Consider the following 19,558-nt stretch of genomic DNA (forward strand, 5'->3'; position numbering starts at 1 on the left):
GCTTCAATAAACCCCAGCAGACATGCTAACACTCCATTCCACTCCGCTTCAATAAACACCACACAGTGTTCAACACACACCACACGGTCAGGAGAAGAGATCCATAACCAAACTGTCCAAGAAAAGATCAAGTTCAAAAGGAAAGGGAATAGATTGAGGCATCATTGAAACATATTGTTTACCTCTGCAGATTTTGTGAAAAAATACATTTTAGCAATTTAGTAGGTAAAAACTTAGGGAAATAACACTGAAAGCAGAGAGCAGGTAACAGGAACCCCCAAACCAATCAGATTGGAGGAAAGGTAGGCTCCTTTTGAGAACGCAGGAAGTAAAAGTGAGAAAAAGGTTGTGTAGGGTTGTCACGTTCTGACCATCGTTCGTGTGTGTTTTCCTTGTTTTAGTGTTGGTCAGGACGTGAGCTGGGTGGCATTCTATGTTGTGTGTCTGGTTTGTCCATTTCTATGTTAGGCCTGATATGGTTCTCAATCAGAGGCAGGTGTTAGTCATTGTCTCTGATTGGGAACCATATTTAGGTAGCCTGTTTTGTGTTGGGTTTTGTGGGTGATTGTTCCTGTCTTTGTGTTTGTGGCACCAGATAGGACTGTTTTGGTTTTTCCACGTTTGTTGTTTTGTAGTGTTCATGTTTATCTGTTTTAATTAAACATGAATCAATATAACCACGCTGCGTTTTGGTCCTGCTCTACATCACCACAGGAAAACCCTTACAAGGGTGACTAACACGCACCGATCTCCGTCGCTCTCGTGGACGACTCATTAGCTACTAGTCATTTGAAATAGATTGATAAAAACTCAATTATCCATTCAGAGTCAACATGAAACCAAATAATGAAATGGAGAAATGATCTATCATGAAATCATATTTACAACATCACAATGGCATGATTCCAGGAATTAGAAAGGTAATACAGGATGCTTTGGTTACCTGCGTTCGGGTCAGCTAGCGTCACCAGCACCTGTAGACCTCCTCGTACAATGAAGCTAACGTTGTTGTCGTTGAAGGCCTGCTTGATGGCAGGGATACGCTGTGGAAGAAATGTAAAACACAACCATTACACAGAGGTAAATTACTGCAGTGAGTGACATTTATTTTACTATACCAATATCTACTTGCTGTCAACTGTGACAGTTGTGGAAAAAAAGTCAACAGTTGAATGAGTTGCAGAGGTAATTGGAAATAAAAAATGTTTTCATGAATTGGGCTATTTTCTCCTGACCCATGTGGTTTATTTACTAGACACTCAGGGACAATATGGACATAAAAAAGTGAATACTATTTATGAATCAGGATTGGGCTCGATTCCATTTCAATTCCAGTCAATTCAGGAACATTTGACATTTAAGTCATTTAGCAGACGCTCTTATCCAGAGCGACTTACAAATCGGTGAATTCACCTTCTGACATCCAGTGGAACAGCCACTTTACAATAGTGCATCTAAATCATTTAAGGGGGGTGAGAAGGATTACTTTATCCTATCCTAGGTATTCCTTGAAGAGGTGGGGTTTCAGGTGTCTCCGGAAGGTGGTGATTGACTCCGCTGTCCTGGCGGAAGAACACTAAAATTCCAATTGCAGTTCTCTTCAACGCTTTTCAATGAGGAACATTTGGAATTGGAGTTTGGTTTAATTTTTGAATTGACTGGATTTTAAATGAAATTGACCCCAATCCGGATATGAACAATTAAAAAAAAAAAGTTATTAAAGTATAAATTAAACTAAGTTACGATAGATTGCCATAGATGTTACGTTATTTACCAAAATTACTGAAGATTCTGGCAACTTTGGTAAATTACCGGTAGCTTTGGAACCCTAAGTGAGGCTACAGTGTGTCACTTAGTTAGGTATTGTGTGTGGGCTAGTGTACCTTATCCACAAACACGCTCCTCTTATCACGCTGGCTCTCTGGTGGGAGAACGTACAGGTCAGCTGTGGTGGGCAGTCCCCGCTTCACCATGGTTACCAGGGACACCTGGGGGATACCTGTGATCTGGGGGTTAAAGGTCATGGTAAAAAAACTACCCCTTATGGGACTTTGTGTCCCCTGTTACGACCTGGTTCATGTTCCAACTAACAAGTTCAGGTTGACCCTCTTCCATTTCCAAAATGTTTGTTTTTCTCCCATTTCAATAATTATCATCTCTATCAAATCGAATCATTGAACATATTGAAGCCAATGCAGATACTATCATGATGTATCCTGAAGAATAGAGTGCTCGTGTTACGTTACAGCATCAGGTCATGTATGAGGTGAGTACAGTAGACCCACCTTTGCCAATATCTTGGTGACCACCTGACCCACGTCCTCCCTCCACTCTGGAATGTTTGGGTTGAGGCGGTCCAGGTTACTGCTGAAGGCAAGGGGGATGACCTGGAAACGGTCTGGGATCAAATAGAACACACAGGAAGTCAACACCAAAGGCAACCATTTTGGGTTACAGCATTCAGAATGAACAATAATGGAGGCCTCCATATTAATGACACCATAGTCATTTCTACTGTTTGGAGGCTTTAGAATAAGTGAACAGTTTCTCATTATCCCACAACGCCTGCTTCTGCAGTATGTTTATTCTGTATCGTCAGTTCCCTTGGGGGTAAGATAATACAGTACATTTCTGCTCAGTTAGCAATCTCTCATGAATAAATCAAACTCCTCTATGGACATCGTTACCCAGTGACACAGCAGCACATGACATCATGGAGAACCCAGGAACTAGAGCTATTAAAAACAAAAAAATAAGTAGGTCTGAAGCTGAAAAAGAACATAAATTCACTGAAGCACCACACACTCCACCGATGCTCTACCGAGGTTTCCCTGTTCACAGCGTTGACCTACTACAGTAGCTACAGTATGTTGGTCTATCGTGATTCACACACTCCACCGATGCTCTACCGAGGTTTCCCTGTTCACAGCTTTGACCTACTACAGTAGCTACAGTATGTTGGTCTATCGTGATTCACACACTCCACCGATGCTCTACCGACGTTTCCCTGTTCACAGCGTTGACCTACTACAGTAGCTACAGTATGTTGGTCTATCGTGATTCACACACTCCACCGATGCTCTACCGAGGTTTCCCTGTTCACAGCGTTGACCTACTACAGTAGCTACAGTATGTTGGTCTATCGTGATTCACACAATGTGTATGCAGGTTGCTTAGGATATCAAACAGCCTGGCTTGGACAACGGTAGACAGTGTCCTTCGGCTCCTAAAAAACTCAGATAATACTTTTATTTCCCTTTTTTCTTTTGACCCATAGACAATCAGGGGAAATGCAGAATTTCAAAAGTGTCACACAATTGGAAGGCGAATTGTAGGCTGCAATCACACCCTGTCCATTGCCACTCAACAATGCTTTTTATGAGCCACCTAATCATTTTCAATAAGCATACCCGTGCACCGTCATAGGATGCCACCTTTCCAACAAGTCAGTCTGTCAAAGTTCTGCCCTGCTAGAGCTCGGAGCAACAACAGCTCACACAAAGAGACATCCGAGTGCTGGAAACGCGCTGTGCGTAAAAATTGTCTGTCCTCGGTTACAACACTCACTACTGAGTTCCAAACTGCCTCTGGGAAGCAACTTCAGCACAAGAGCTGTTCATCAGGAGCTTCATGAAATGGGTTTCTATGGCCAAGCGGCCGTACACAAGCCTAAGATCACCACACCTTCTCTGGAGTGATTGAATCCCGCTTCACCATTTGGCAGTCCGACGGACGAATCTGGGCTTAGCAGATGCCAGGAGGACACTACCTGCCCCAATGCATAGTGCCAACTGTAAAGTTTGGTGGAGGAGGAATAATGGGCTGGGGCTGTTAATCATGTTTCGGGCTAGGCCCCTTAGTTCCAGTGAAGGGAAATCTTAACGCGACAGCGTACAATGACATTCTAGATGATTCTGTGTTTCCAACTTCGTGGCAACAATTTGAGGAAGGCCCTTTCCTGTTTGAGCATGACAATGCCCCCGTGCACAAAGCGAGGTCCATACAGAAATGGTTTGTCAAGATCGCTGTGGAAAAACTTGACTGGCCTCCACAGAGCCCTGACCTCAACCCCATCGAACACCTTTGGGATGAATTGGAGCCAGGCCTAATCGCCCAACACCAGTGCCCAACCTCACTAATGCTCGTGGCTGAATGGAAGCAAGCACCCACAGCAATGTTCCAACATTTAGTGGGACGCCTTCCCAGAAGAGTGGAGGCTGTTATAGCAGCAAAGGGGACCAACTCCATATTAATGCCCTTGATTTTGGAATGAGATGTTCGACGAGCAGGTGTCCACATACTTTTTTCATGCAGTGTACCATTTATCTTCTTAAAATCTGATTTTAAACCTAACCCTAACCTCCTTCCTACCACACTGCTAACCTTAAGCCTAACCCTAACCTCCTTCCTACCACACTGCTAACCTTAAGCCTAACCCTAACCTCCTTCCTAACCACACTGCTAACCTTAAGCCTAACCCTAACCTCCTTCCTACCACACTGCTAACCTTAAGCCTAACCCTAACCTCCTTCCTACCACACTGCTAACCTTAACCCTAACCCTAACCTCCTTCCTACCACACTGCTAACCTTAAGCCTAACCCTAACCTCCTTCCTACCACACTGCTAACCTTAAGCCTAACCCTAACCTCCTTCCTAACCACACTGCTAACCTTAAGCCTAAACCTAACCTCCTTCCTAACCACACTGCTAACCTTAAGCCTAACCCTAACCTCCTTCCTACCACACTGCTAACCTTAAGCCTAACCCTAACCTCCTTCCTAACCACACTGCTAACCTTAAGCCTAACCCTAACCTTAACCTTTTTATAAAGTGTATAAATATCTGTTGCACCTACAAAAACATATTCAGTCCAAATGGATCTGCGTCTACGCCTTACGGACTCTGTACCTAGTTTTAATTCGACGTTTAGAATTTGGTAATCACTAAGTTGATGGTTTATATTTAGGATAAGGTTTTACAGCTTTGTCATTCAATTTTTCATTTGAAATTGTAATTATTTATGTGACATATTTGACATGTGATAAGGCCACACCGAGGGCCAGAGATAATTACAGACACCTGCAAAATCTACAATAAATCCTTGAAAGATACAAGAATTCTAATATAATAATAATTAAAACAGAATGTTCCCTCTCTCTTACCGTAGACGGACGTTCTTGGTGTCCTGCACCATGGAGCTGTCCACTAGAGGCCTGACGACAGACACCCTCCTTCCTCAGGGAACCTCGTTATCAGACTGTTCCCCAGGGACATCTTGGGCTGAATGGGACACATTAAAATACATTGATTCGTTCACCGGTGCTGTTTAGCTTTTCTCTCTCACAAAGAGAATTTGGCCTACGGCTCAGATCAACCCTTGAGGTTTAGCCCATCACCTACTGAGAAACATTTGAACCTGTAGGTTGTGTGTGCGTGAGGTGTGTGTGTGTGTGTGTAAGGTGTGTGTTAGAATACACACTTCAGGTTGTGTGTGTATAAGGTGTGTGTGTGTGCGTGTGTAAGGTGTGTGTGTGTTAGAATACATTACCTGCAGGTTGTGTGCGTGAGGGTGTGTGTGTGCGTGTGTAAGGTGTGTGTTAGAATACATTACCTGTAGGTTGTGTGCGTGAGGTGTGTGTGTGTCAGTATGAATTACCTGTAGGTTGTGTGTGTGTGAGGTGTGTGTTAGTATACATTACCTGTAGGTTATGTGTGTGTGAGGTGTGTGTTAGTATACATTACCTGTAGGTTATGTGTGTGTGAGGTGTGTGCGTGTGTGTGTGTGTGTGTGTGTGTGTGTGTGTGTGTGTGTGTGTGTGTGTGTGTGTGTGTGTGTGTGTGCGCGAGGTGTGTGTCATTATACATTACCTGTAGGTTGCGTGTGTGTGTGTGTGTGTGTGTGTGTGTGTGTGTGTGTGTGAGGTGTGTGTCAGTATACATTACCTGCAGGTTGTCTCCTATCCACCAGTAGAAGACAGTCAGGTTGGCCTCAAAGGGAAGTACCACAGCTGTCAGGGTTGACTTCCTGGTTAATCCCGGCGATGGGAACTACTTCTAGGTGAACTTCCAGTAGAGGGCTGTGACCTGGATATATATGGTGGCCAGGCCGTGTCCGGCAACGTTCTCAGCCTTGGACGGTGACGCGGTAGACTCCTGCTGTTCGTAGCGGTGCTGGATGGGTTCGTCTGTCACCGTCAGGTTCTGGTAGATGGCCTCATCCCGTCCCCCAGATCCACCTGGTACTTAGTGCTGCTGGTGTCACCCTGGGTGAGGGAGGAGGTACAGGAAGAGAACGTCACTGAGCTGAGAACTGGGATAAACTAATGCTCTATTTCATCTCGTTGCAGTTATAAGGAGTCGCTGTGAGTCAGGGGGAAATCTCTTTTTATTTATTTTTTTTATTTTATTTCACCTTTATTTAACCAGGTAGGCAAGTCTAGAACAAGTTCTCATTTATAATTGCGACCTGGCCAAGATAAAGCAAAGCAGTTCGACACATACAACAACACAGCGTTACACATGCATAAAACAAACATACAGTCAATAATACAGTAGAAAATTAAGTCTATATACGATGTGAGCAAATGAGGTGAGATAAGGGAGGTAAAGGCAAAAAAAAGGCCATGGTGGCGAAGTAAATACAATATAGCAAGTAAAACACTGGAATGGGTAGATTTGCAGTGGAAGAATGTGCAAAGTAGAGATAGAAATAATGGGGTGCAAAGGAGCAAAATAAATAAATACAGTAGGGGAAGAGGTAGTTGTTTGGGCTAAATTATAGGTGGGCTATGTACAGATGCAGTAATCTGTGAGCTGCTCTGACAGCTGGTGCTTAAAGCTAGTGAAGGAGATAAGTGTTTCCAGTTTCAGAGATTTTTGTAGTTCATTCCAGTCATTGACAGCAGAGAACTGGAAGGAGAGGCGGCCAAAGGATGAATTGTTTTGGGGTGACCAGAGAGATACCTGCTGGAGCGCGTGCTACAGGTGGGTGCTGCTATGATAACCAGTGAGCTGAGATAAGGGGGGACTTTACCTAGCAGGGTCTTGTAGATGACCTGTAGCCAGTGGGTTTGGCGACCCAGTATGAAGCGAGGGCCAGTCAACGAGCATACAGGTCGAGTGGTGGGTAGTATATGGGGCTTTGGTGACAAAACGGATGGCACTGTGATAGACTGCATCCAATTTATTGAGTAGAGTATTGGAGGCTATTTTATAAATGACATCGCCGAAGTCAAGGATAGGTAGGATGGTCAGTTTATGTTTGGCAGCATGAGTGAAGGATGCTTTGTTGCGAAATAGGAAGCCAATTCTAGATTTAACTTTGGATTGGAGATGTTTGATGTGAATCTGGAAGGAGAGTTTACAGTCTAACCAGACACCTAGGTATTTGTAGTTGTCACATTCTAAGTCAGAACCGTCCAGGGTAGTGATGCTGGACGGCGCGTGCAGCTGCAGGCAGCAATCGGTTGAACAGCATGCATTTAGGTTTACTTGTATTTAAGAGCAGTTGGAGGCCACGGAAGGAGAGTTGTATGGCATTGAAGCTATCTGGAGGTTTATTAACACAGTGTCCAAACAAGGGCCAGAAGTATACAGAATGGTGTTGTCTGCGTAGAGGTGGATCAGAGACTCACCTGGCTATGGCTATTACTAACTGGCTATTGTAACAATCACACAGACAAAGTCCACAAAAAACACATAAATTTACTCCACACAGCCACACACACAACTACCCCACCCCCAGGATTTGCTCTCATTCTGACTTAAGTAAACAGTACCTGCTCCTGGTGGACAATGAAGGTGATGTCATCACCAGGCGCCACAGCCAGCATCTGTCCTTTGATGCCCAGCTGGAGGCCTCTGGGCGGCAGCAGAGGACAGGTGTGCTGCTTGGCGCTCTGCTGCTTGTTCACTCCCCTCACACAAGTTGGACAACCTTCCTGTACCTGCAACACAGCCGTACCAACGTCAGAAAACAGGGAGACTTGTGGTGTGAAAAAAGGGGTAGAGACGGTGTACTAAAACCATCATTATGGGCTTTCATTTATTGGAGATAAGGTAAGGAGTGTGTGTGTGTGTGTGTGTATGTGTTAGGGTTAGGTTTTGGGTCAGGGTTGGGTAGGGAATTTGAATGTGACTGGAATTGTATGTCCCCACAAGGTAGCTGCCACACAAGTGTGTGTGTGTGTGTGTGTGTGTGTGTGTGTGTGTGTGTGTGTGTGTGTGTGTGTGTGTGTGTGTGTGTGTGTGTGTGTGTGTGTGTGTGTGCAGGTCCTTGCGTGTATGCTACTATTCCTCACCCAGTACTGGACTCAAAGTTGTGTCCCTGGTGACAGTCGTCGGGCGGTGAGTCTGGGTCGTGCCAGAAGTCAGCGAAGCATCTATCTCCCTCTGTTTTGAGGCTCTGGGCACGTTCAAACCCATAGTCACTGAACACACAGAGGAAGAGGAGAACGTTAACCCCAGACACTGTCCTAAGGCTAGTTAGTGTTGCTCCCCCTGATGGTTGAGGCTAGATTGGAGGATGGTAAACTGGTTCTAGTACAGTAGATAAGGGTAAACTGGTTCTAGAACAGTAGATAAGGGTAAACTGGTCCTAGAACAGTAGATAAGGGTAAACTGGTCATAGAACAGTAGATAAGTGTAAACTGGTTCTAGAACAGTAGATATGGTAAACTGGTTCTAGAACAGTAGATAAGGGTAAACTGGTTCTTGAACAGTAGATAAGGGTAAACTGGTTTGAGAACAGTAGATAAGGGTAAACTGGTCCTAGAACAGTAGATAAGGTAAAATGGATTCGAGAACAGTAGATGAGGTAAACTGGTCCTAGAACAGTAGATAAGGGTAAACTGGTCCTAGAACAGTAGATAAAGTGTAAACTGGTTCTAGAACAGTAGATAAAGGGTAAACTGGTTCTAGAACAGTAGATAAGGGTAAACTGGTTCTAGAACATGTAGATAAGGGTAAACTGGTCCAAACTGGTTTCTAGAACAGTAGATAAGTGTAAACTGGTTCTAGAACAGTAGATAAAGATAAACTGGTTCTAGAACAGTAGATAAGGGCAAACTGGTTCTAGAACAGTAGATAAGGGTAAACTGGTTCTAGAACAGTAGATAAGTAAACTGGTTCTAGAACAGTAGATATGGGTAAACTGGTCCTCAGTAGATATGGGAGTTCCTTCCACAGGGAGAGCCACCGTGCTTCTACACCTGCATTGCTTGCTGTTTGGGGTTTTAGGCTGGGTTTCTGTACAGCACTTTAGATAAGGGTAAACTGGTCCTAGAACAGTAGATAAAGGTAAGTTCCTTCCAGTTTGCAGAAAGGGCAAAGGTCAAATACAGTTCATGAGCTCAATGATCGATAGACACCAACATCACACACGCCAACAGGATCAATATCAATTATCTAGTCTACATACAGCATTGATTGATTGTTTTTAGTGAATTATAGTGTTATTCTCATTCAGGAACAGAGTTGGAAATGAAAGATGATCCTCATTGAAAATACTTCTATTGGATTTTCAATTCATCTCCTAAACAGAAAAGGAATCGAAGCCTAACCCTGACTGTGACGCATATCATATTTGTTTATCTCAAGTCTATACCTTAAGTATAGTCTATTGCACTAGAGTGTGTTGGCTCTGATGTGGTGTCTCACCAGTTGAAGTCTTTCTCGGAGCACTGGCAGGGCTTGGTAGTCAGGGCGGAGGGTGTAGCTCCTCCCTGATACAGAACGCAGTGTCCTTCCTCTTCCTGAAACTCCTCTCCTGACCCATGATGCACTTCTCTCCCTGAGGAGGGCCAAAAAGTATACATTTGCTAACTGTAAAGGTGCAGGATACACACAACATTTTTACAAAGACAGGAGTGTGTGTGTGTGTGTGTGTGTGTGTGTGTGTGTGTGTGTGTGTGTGTGTGTGTGTGTGTGTGTGTGTGTGTGTGTGTGTGTGTGTGTGTGTGTGTGTGTGTGTGTGTGTGTGTGTGTGTGTGTGTGTGTGTGAGTGTATGTGTGTTGAGTACCTGCAGATCTGTGAGTTTCCAGGAGTCGTAGTCTCCCTCTGTACATTGTCTGGGGAATGACTGTCTGAAGTCCACCTTGACCAGCTCCCAGTCTGACCGATAGCTGATGTGACCGAACACCCTGGAGGGAGAGACACACAGGAGAAATACAGATCTAATATGATCATATTATCATCACTTTGATGTCTGTTTACTGTCTACTGTCTTAGAAAACTGTAGATATTTCTTCATAAAGACTAGAGACGTGACTCCTGTACCATATCCACTGTCCACGGTCTCAGCCAACCCCTCTTTTGGGAACAAGGCAGTCTGAAAGTGGCATTGTGACATGACAGCGCTCAGCCAGACTCTTTTCATCAGCACTAATGAGTAGGGATCCACTTAAGGGCTCCTGGAAATCATACCTTTCTATAGTCCTTACTTTGCATATTAAACACACAGATGCCCCAGTAAATTATGAGGGCCTTCAAAGCCATTGACTGCTCTGCACATAAGATTGGCTTGGCGTTAATGTGTTTTTTTTTTTTTTTCAAAGGCATTCATAAAAGCATCGAATGATAGAAGATCAAATTGAGTTGTACAATGTATATCCACTAGGTGGCGATATACCATTAGGTAAAAAGGAGGAAATACAAAAATGTACTTGTGTATTTAAAGTGGAACAATTCCAAGTCTGCATGTTCTTTAAGGAATAAATTGATGTGAAAACATGGCATCAGTTGTGTTATGTATGCGACAATGTAACCCGGGTGTCTGGTTAGACTGTAAACTCTTCTTCTGGACTCTATCAAACATCTCCAATCCAAAATCAAATCTAGATCGCTTTCTATTTCACAACAAAGCCTCCTTCACGCCACGCCACCAAACTTGCCTAGTAAAACTGACTATCCTACCAATCCTTGACTTGGCGATGTCATCTACAAAATAGCTTCCAATACTCTACTTAGCAAATTGGATGTAGTCTATCACAGTGCCATCCGTTTTCTTGCAAATCAACTTATACCACCCACCACTGCAACCTGTATGCTCTAGTCGCTGGCCCTCGCTACATATTAGATGTGCAGACCCACTGGCTCCAGGTCATCTATAAGTGTCTGATAGGTAATCCTGCGCCTTATCTCAGCTCACTGGTCACGATAACACCACTTGTGTACGTACTCCAGCAGGTATAACTCACTGGTCATCCCCAAAGCCAACACCTCTTTTGGCCGCTTTTCCTTCAGTTCTCTGCTGCCAATGCCTGGGGCAGTGCAAAAATCACTGAAGCTGGAGACTTACATTTCCCTCACTATCTTTAAACATCAGCTATCTGAGCAGTTAGCCCGATCGCTGCAGCTATAGTCCATCTGTAAATAGCCCAGCCAATCTACCTACCTCATCCCCATATTGTTTTTATTTACTTTGCTCTTTTTGCACACCAGTATCACTACTTACACACCATCATCTGCTCATTTATCACTCCAGTGTTAATCTGCTAAATTGCAATTACTTCGCTATTATGGCCTATTTGTGCCTACCTCCTCATGCCATTTTGCACACACTGTATATAGACATACTTTTTTCTATTATGTTATTGACTGTTGTTTATTCCATGTGTAACTCTGTGTTGTTATTTCTGTATGCATACTGCTTTGATTTATCTTGTCCAGGTCGCAGTTGTAAATGAACGTGTTCTCAAGTAGCCTACCTGGTTAAATAAAGGTGAAATATAATAAATAAAAATAAAACCCATTGTAATAGGATGTAACCCATTCTAACAGGATTTAATCCATTCTAATAGGATTTTAGGATTTAACCCATTCTAATAGGATTTTAGGATTTAACCCATTCTAATAGGATTTTAGGATTTAACCCATTCTAATAGGATTTTGGGATTTAACCCATTCTAATAGGATTTTTTAACCCATTCTAATAGGATTTTAGGATTTAACCCATTCTAATAGGATTTTAGGATTTAACCCATTCTAATAGGATTTTAGGATTTAACCCATTCCAATAGGTATTAACCCATTTAATAGGATTTAACCCATTCTAATAAGATTTAACCCATTCTAATAGGATTTAACCCATTCTAGGATTGAACCCATTCTAATAGGATTTAACCCATTCGAATAGGATTTAAGGATTTAACCCATTCTAATAGGATTTTAGGATTTATCCCATTCTAATAGGATTTAACCCATTCTAATAGATTTAACCCATTCAGGTATTAACCCATTCTATTTAAGTTTAACCCATTCTAATAAGATTTAACCCATTCTAATAGGATTTAACCCATTCTAACAGGATTTAACCCATTCTAACAGGATTTAACCCATTAACCCATTCTAATAGGATTTAACCCATTCTAATAGGATTTAAATAGAAGTTTAAGGATTTAACCCATTCTAATAGGATTTTTGGATTTATCCCATTCTAATAGGATTTAACCCATTCTAATAAGATTTAACCCATTCTAATAGGATTTAACCCATTCTAATAGGATTTAACCCATTCTAATAAGATTTAACCCATTCTAACAGGATTTAATCCGTTCTAATATAATTTAACCCATTCTAATAGGATTTAACCCATTCTAACAGGATTTAACCCATTCTAATAGGATTTAACCCATTCGAACAGGATTTAACCCATTCTAATAGGATTTAACCCATTCTAATAGGATTTAACCCATTCTAATAGGATTTTAGGATTTAACCCATTCTAACAGGATTTAACCCATTCTAATAGGATTTAACCCATTCTAACAGGATTTAACCCATTCTAACAGGATTTAACCCATTCTAATAGGATTTAACCCATTCGAACAGGATTTAACCCATTCTAATAAGATGTAACCCATTCGAATAGGATTTAACCCATTCGAACAGGATTTAATCCATTCTAATAGGCAGAAAATTACTTTCTATTGTGAATGGTGGATGTCAGCCCACAAATAAGAGGCTGTTGTGTTATCCCCCCTCCCTCTCCCTCTCACTCCTTCTCTCTCTCCCTCTCTTTCCCTCTCTCTCTCTCTCTCTCTCTCTCCAACTCTCTCTCTCTCTCCCTCTCTCTCTCTCTCTCTCTCCCTCTCTCTCTCTCTCTCTCTCTCCCTCTCCCTCTCCTTCCCCTCTCCCTCTCCCTCTCCCTCTCCCCTCTCCCTCTCCCTCTCCCTCTCCCTCTCCCTTCTTCTCTCTCCCCCTCTCTCTCTCTCTCTCTCTCTCTCTCTCTCTCCCCCCTCTCTCTCCCTCTCTCTCTCTCTCTGTCAATCTAGCATGTGACAGGTCACAGTTTTTACCTCCCAAGGCTCTTGTCATTAGTATGTGTAGAGCACTCTCTCCCTTCCAGCCTGTCCTTGCTGCTAAGTCCCTGGTCAAAGAGTCTTCCACCGTCAAAAATCGAAGTCAGTTGTCCTCTACATGTAAATATACATTTGGAAATTTTAGCTCTTATCCAGAACGATTTCCAGGAGCAGGTAGGGCTAGTGCCTTGCTCAAGGGAACATTGACAGACTTTTCACCTAGTCTACTCAAGGGATTCAAACCAGTAGCCTTTCGGTTACTGTCCCAACGAAAGAGGAAGCAGATGGGGCATGTGTGTGAGTCATCCCTGACAATTGTTATTATGTTATTTCCAGGATTGTGTCCTCTCTCTGCCACCTCCACCACCACCATCTCTGTTACACCCCCTCCACCACCACCATCTCTGTTACACCCTCCACCACCACCATCTCTGTTACACCCCTCCACCCACCATCTCTGTTACACCCCCTCCACCACCACCATCTCTGTTACACCCCTCCACCACCACCATCTCTGTTACACCCCCCCCCTCCACCACCACCATCTCTGTTACACCCCCTCCACCACGACCATCTCTGTTACACCCCTCCACCACCACCATCTCTGTTACACCCCCTCCACCACCAACATCTCTGTTACACCCCCTCCACCACCACCATCTCTGTTACACCCCCTCCACCACCATCATCTCTGTTACACCCCTCCACCACCACCATCTCTGTTACACCTCCAACATCTCTGTTACACCCCCCTCCACCACCACCATCTCTGTTACACCCCCTCCACCACCACCATCTCTGTTACACCCCCCTCCACCACCATCTCTGTTACACCCCCTCCCACCACCACCCGTCTCTGTTCACCCCCTCCACCACCATCTCTGTTGCACCCCCTCCACCACCACCGTCTCTGTTACACCCCCCTCCCACCACCAACATCTCTGTTACACCCCCTCCACCACCACCATCTCTGTTACACCCCCCTCCACCACCACCATCTCCCATTCACACCCCCCACTCCACCACCACCATCTCTGTTACACCCCCCTCCACCACCACCATCTCTGGTACACCCCCTCCACCACCACCATCTCTGTTACACCCCCTCCACCACCACCACCATCTCTGTTACACCCCCTCCACCATCTCTGTTACACCCCCTCCACCATCTCTGATACACCCCCCTCCACCATCTCTGTTACACCCCCTCCACCATCTCTGTTACACCCCCCTCCACCATCTCTGTTAAACCCCCTCCACCATCTCTGTTACACCCCCTCCACCATCTCTGTTACACCCCTCTCCACCATCTCTGTTACAACCCCCTCCACCACCACCATCTCTGTTACTCCCCACTCCACCATCTCTGTTACACCCCCCTCCACCACCACCATCTCTGTTACTCCCCCTCCACCACCACCATCTCTATTACTCCTACCACCACCAAGAGAGAGAGAGAGAGAGAGAGAGAGAGAGAGAGAGAGAGAGAGAGAGAGAGAGAGAGAGAGAGAGAGAGAGAGAGAGAGAGAGAGAGAGAGAGAGAGAGAGAGAGAGAGAGAGAGAGAGAGAGAGAGAAAAGAGGGCAACAGAACATTTTTAAAACCAGAAGAAAACAGAGAAAGAGTGAGAGAAGAACCGTTCTCTCCACATGCACCATCATCTCCCTCACTCGGCTAATCAACCCCTCAAGAAAATCATGGAGGAAACGACCGTGTCATAAAAACCGGAAAATTGGGCGCTCCACTTTTTGCTGGTGCAAAATATGAGTCCTGGAGAGTCAGCTGATCCATATTCCTTCCCTAAGCCCCTTATTTGCAAGCCGAGGAGCCAGGACGTAGGCAGGGTGAGCAGGCTAGGAATGTGAGCTTAGCAGCAGGAGGTGTCACTGAGACTGCAGGATCAATTCTCAATATCTCCTGGGTGAATCATCGCCTGGCCATTTCATCTGAAGAATAGGCTCAAGCCAATCAGACACCGCAATGTTGAAGTGAAGAAACGTTAACAAACCAATCAATTACTTTGTTACTAGTTGAGAGAGTTGCATTAAACCAATGGCAGAGCTTTGGAGAAGAGGTGTCCTTGAAATGGGGCCTATTCTCAGACTGCAAATCTCATAATTCCCTTTCCAAATGACTGTATATAGCTCCATCGACGATTATGGAAGATTCCAGGGCACACTCACGTCATGACCAACGTCTCATCTCCCGGCTCGCTCAAAAGTCCGTCCACGAACACTGAGGTGCTTGTGAAGTTGTGGATGGTCCAGGTGCGTCCCTCATCAATACTGAACCTGAGGAGAAAAGACACCAACACAATCACATCCACTGTATGGAGGTGTATAGGCTCTTCTCATCAAGCGGCCATCTTGGATGAGGTAGAAATGAGCAGTATTTCTCCATACAGTCTCTCTCATACTCTGTGTATATTATCTAATCTGTATCTCTAGTGTGTTTCTCATTATATATTAGTAGGGTTCCTGACTAGCAGGATGTAATGCCGTCACACAAAACAACTATGCATCGATAACTATCATAACTATAGATTTAACTACATAACTAGATGTCTACTGACCTTAAGTTCTTTCTAAAGAATCTCGGAAAAAAGTGAGTCTCCATCTTGGTAGGGTGCCCTGCTGGGTTGTTTGTGGTCATACATGACTTACGGTTCTATAGGATTTAATAGAACGGCCATCTTGGTAGGGTGCCCTGCTGGGTTGTTTGTGGTCATACATGACTTACGGTTCTATAGGATTTAATAGAACGACCATCTTGGTAGGGTGCCCTGTTGGGTTGTTTGTGGTCATACATGACTTACGGTTCTATAGGATTTAATAGAACGGCCATCTTGGTAGGGTGCCCTGCTGGGTTGTTTGTGGTCATACATGACTTACGGTTCTATAGGATTTAATAGAACGACCATCTTGGTAGGGTGCCCTGCTGGGTTGTTTGTGGTCATACATGACTTACGGTTCTATAGGATTTAATAGAACGGCCATCTTGGTAGGGTGCCCTGTTGGGTTGTTTGTGGTCATACATGACTTACGGTTCTATAGGTTTTAATAGAACGGCCATCTTGGTAGGGTGCCCTGCTGGGTTGTTTTGTGGTCATACATTTACATTTACATTTAAGTCATTTAGCAGACGCTCTTATCCAGAGCGACTTACAAATTGGTGAATTCACCTTCTACATGACTGACGGTTCTATAGGATTTAATAGAACGGCCATCTTGGTAGGGTGCCCTGCTGGGTTGTTTGTGGTCATACATGACTTACGGTTCTATAGGATTTAATAGAACGGCCATCTTGGTAGGGTGCCCTGCTGGGTTGTTTGTGGTCATACATGACTTACGGTTCTATAGGATTTAATAGAACGGCCATCTTGGTAGGGTGCCCTGTTGGGTTGTTTGTGGTCATACATGACTTACGGTTCTATAGGTTTTAATAGAACGGCCATCTTGGTAGGGTGCCCTGCTGGGTTGTTTGTGGTCATACATGACTTACGGTTCTATAGGTTTTAATAGAACGGCCATCTTGGAAAGAGGCTCAAAAGCCCCTTCGTAATAGGCTCCTGTCTAGAAGGTTGTTTGCGGTCGTACATGACTTACGGTTCTATAGGTTTTAATAGAACGGCCATCTTGGTAGGGTGCCCTGCTGGGTTGTTTGTGGTCATACATGACTTACGGTTCTATAGGTTTTAATAGAACGGCCATCTTGGAAAAGAGGCTCAAAAGCCCCTTCGTAATAGGCTCCTGTCTAGAAGGTTGTTTGCGGTCGTACATGCAGTGAGAGGTCAGATTATCCTCAACCACGACTGAGCCGTGACCTGGAACTGGACCACAAGTCATCAGGCTGTTTCGGCGTGGGCTTGTCTTCAGACACGCCACCAGACGCACACGCTAATGTTTACCAAAGCAAGGACTTTAAAATTAGAGGATAAAGTACACAAAGCTAAGCGCGAGCTCGAATGAACCTCCTGTGGCTATGGCCCCCGGATTCAACAGGGTTACATAAGTATGGTTGTGTATTGGAAAGGAATCAACGTGGGATTGAGAAGCAGACGCATGTCTGCAGGCTATGCAATTAATCATGTGCTTACAAGCCTTGAGAATAACTAGAGAAACACACTAGAGAGACAGATTAGATAATATACACAGAGTATGAGAGAGACAGACATTCCAATACTGTACACAGAGAGAATCAGCCAGAGGGAATGGTTTGTTGTTGTCTGTCTGACTCTCTCTCTCTCTTTCTTTTTCTCCTTCCCTCGTTCTTTCTTCCTCCATAACACTCTAAGAACATGTTCAAAGATGAACTTTACCGTGAGGACACAGTGGAGTCCTTTGCTGCAATCTAATCTTTTAATTACACACAAGTGTGTATTTGTGATGAATGAACCACCTCATTCTCTAACACCAATCTGCATGTAATCCATATTTCATACGTACCCTGAATAAGCAAAACGTGGCTGCATTAGAATATGTCCAGATTGACTTCTGAATGTACACATGATTAAGTATAAGCCTTCATGTTTTATTTTGGCATCTCACCTCGTTGAATGTTATGTTTATACATTATTAAAAGCAACATGGCAGCAGTGGGATAATACATGAGCAACCCAAAGCAACCCGCTGCTATTTGTGTTAGAGTGTACCAGAGCCAGGAATTAGCTAAGAAGCGTGTGTGAAGGGGAAGTCAGAATATTGGCACGGGGCAGCCTTGAGTTGGGTCCTTTTGCTTTCCAAGGGGCCCCTAAATGAAAGTGAATCTCTGTGATCTACATACATGTATGTGCACTTCTGAGAAGGGGAGAAAAAACCTCTCTCTCTCTCTCTCTCTCTCTCTCTCTCTCTCCCCCTCTCTCTCCCCCTCTCTCTCCCCCTCTCTCTCCCCCTCTCTCCCCCTCTCTCCCTCTCTCTCTCTCTCTCTCCCTCTCTCTCCCTCTCTCTCTCTCTCTCTCTCTCTCATGACGAGATAGTTTACCTTTAAATGCTGGTCACACAGAGCACAGACGCCGATTGTGGTAAGTGTCTCCTAAACACCAAAGCTTTCTGAAAAGCTCTCTCACTCTTGCCTGAAGATATCTACTACAGCCGAGGTCCAAAGGCAGTGCTTAGGGTTTAGGAAGTGAAGTGGGAATAAAGTCAAAAGCTGGGGACATAACCTTTATGATGCTATCTTTTTAATTGAACCTTCATTTATCAAGATCATGAGCTTCGTTGAGATAAAATCTCCAGGAAGAGATATGATCCACAGGAAAGACCTAGTCTTGTTCAGGTGTCTGTTTTGAAGGTCCTATCATTGGTAGCTCCCATTTTTGTAAATTAAGTGTTTGTAAATTAAGAGTATTGAAGTTAAGGATTATTTTGCTGACAGTTAGAGGAGCGCACTTGAATAGTTTGTTGACAGAGGAGCCTACTTGAGTAATTTGTTGACAGAGGAGCCTACTTGAGTAGTTTGTTGACAGAGGAGCCTACTTGAGTATATTGTTGACAGAGAATCCTACTTGACTATTCTGTTGACAGTTAGAGGAGCCTACTTTCGTATTTTGTTGACAGATGAGCCTATTTGACTATTTTGTTGAGAGAGGAGTCTACTTGACTATTTTGTTGACAGAGGAGCCTACTTGACTATTTTGTTAACAGTTAGAGGAGCCTACTTGAGTATTTTGTTGACAGGGGAGCCTACTTGAGTATTTTGTTGACAGAGGAGCCTACTTGAGTATATTGTTGACAGATAATCCTACTTGACTATTCTGTTGACAGTTAGAGGAGCCTACTTTAGTAATTTGTTGACAGAGGAGCCTACTTGAGTAGTTTGTTGACAGAGGATCCTACTTGAGTATATTGTTGACAGAGAATCCTACTTGACTATTCTGTTGACAGTTAGAGGAGCCTACTTTAGTATTTTGTTGACAGATGAGCCTATTTGACTATTTTGTTGACAGGGGAGCCTACTTGACTATTTTGTTAACAGTTAGAGGAGCCTACTTGAGTATTTTGTTGACAGGGAGCCTACTTGAGTATTTTGTTGACAGAGGAGCCTACTTGAGTATATTGTTGACAGATAATCCTACTTGACTATTCTGTTGACAGTTAGAGGAGCCTACTTTAGTATTTTGTTGACAGAGGAGCCTACTTTAGTATTTTGTTGACAGATGAGCCTATTTGACTATTTTGTTGACAGAGGAGTCTACTTGACTATTTTGTTGACAGAGGAGCCTACTTGACTATTTTGTTAACAGTTAGAGGGGCCTACTTG

At 43.9% G+C, this 19,558-nt stretch overlaps 1 pseudogene; it reads right to left on the bottom strand.

Moving 5' to 3' along the window:
* Window positions 1-745: 745 nt before the first annotated feature.
* The window catches only part of LOC135534573 (VPS10 domain-containing receptor SorCS2-like), a 28,413-nt pseudogene continuing 9,600 nt past the window's right edge, over window positions 746-19,558 (bottom strand).

Source organism: Oncorhynchus masou, unplaced genomic scaffold (assembly GCF_036934945.1).
Source record: "Oncorhynchus masou masou isolate Uvic2021 unplaced genomic scaffold, UVic_Omas_1.1 unplaced_scaffold_3595, whole genome shotgun sequence".
Classification (NCBI taxonomy): domain Eukaryota; kingdom Metazoa; phylum Chordata; class Actinopteri; order Salmoniformes; family Salmonidae; genus Oncorhynchus; species Oncorhynchus masou.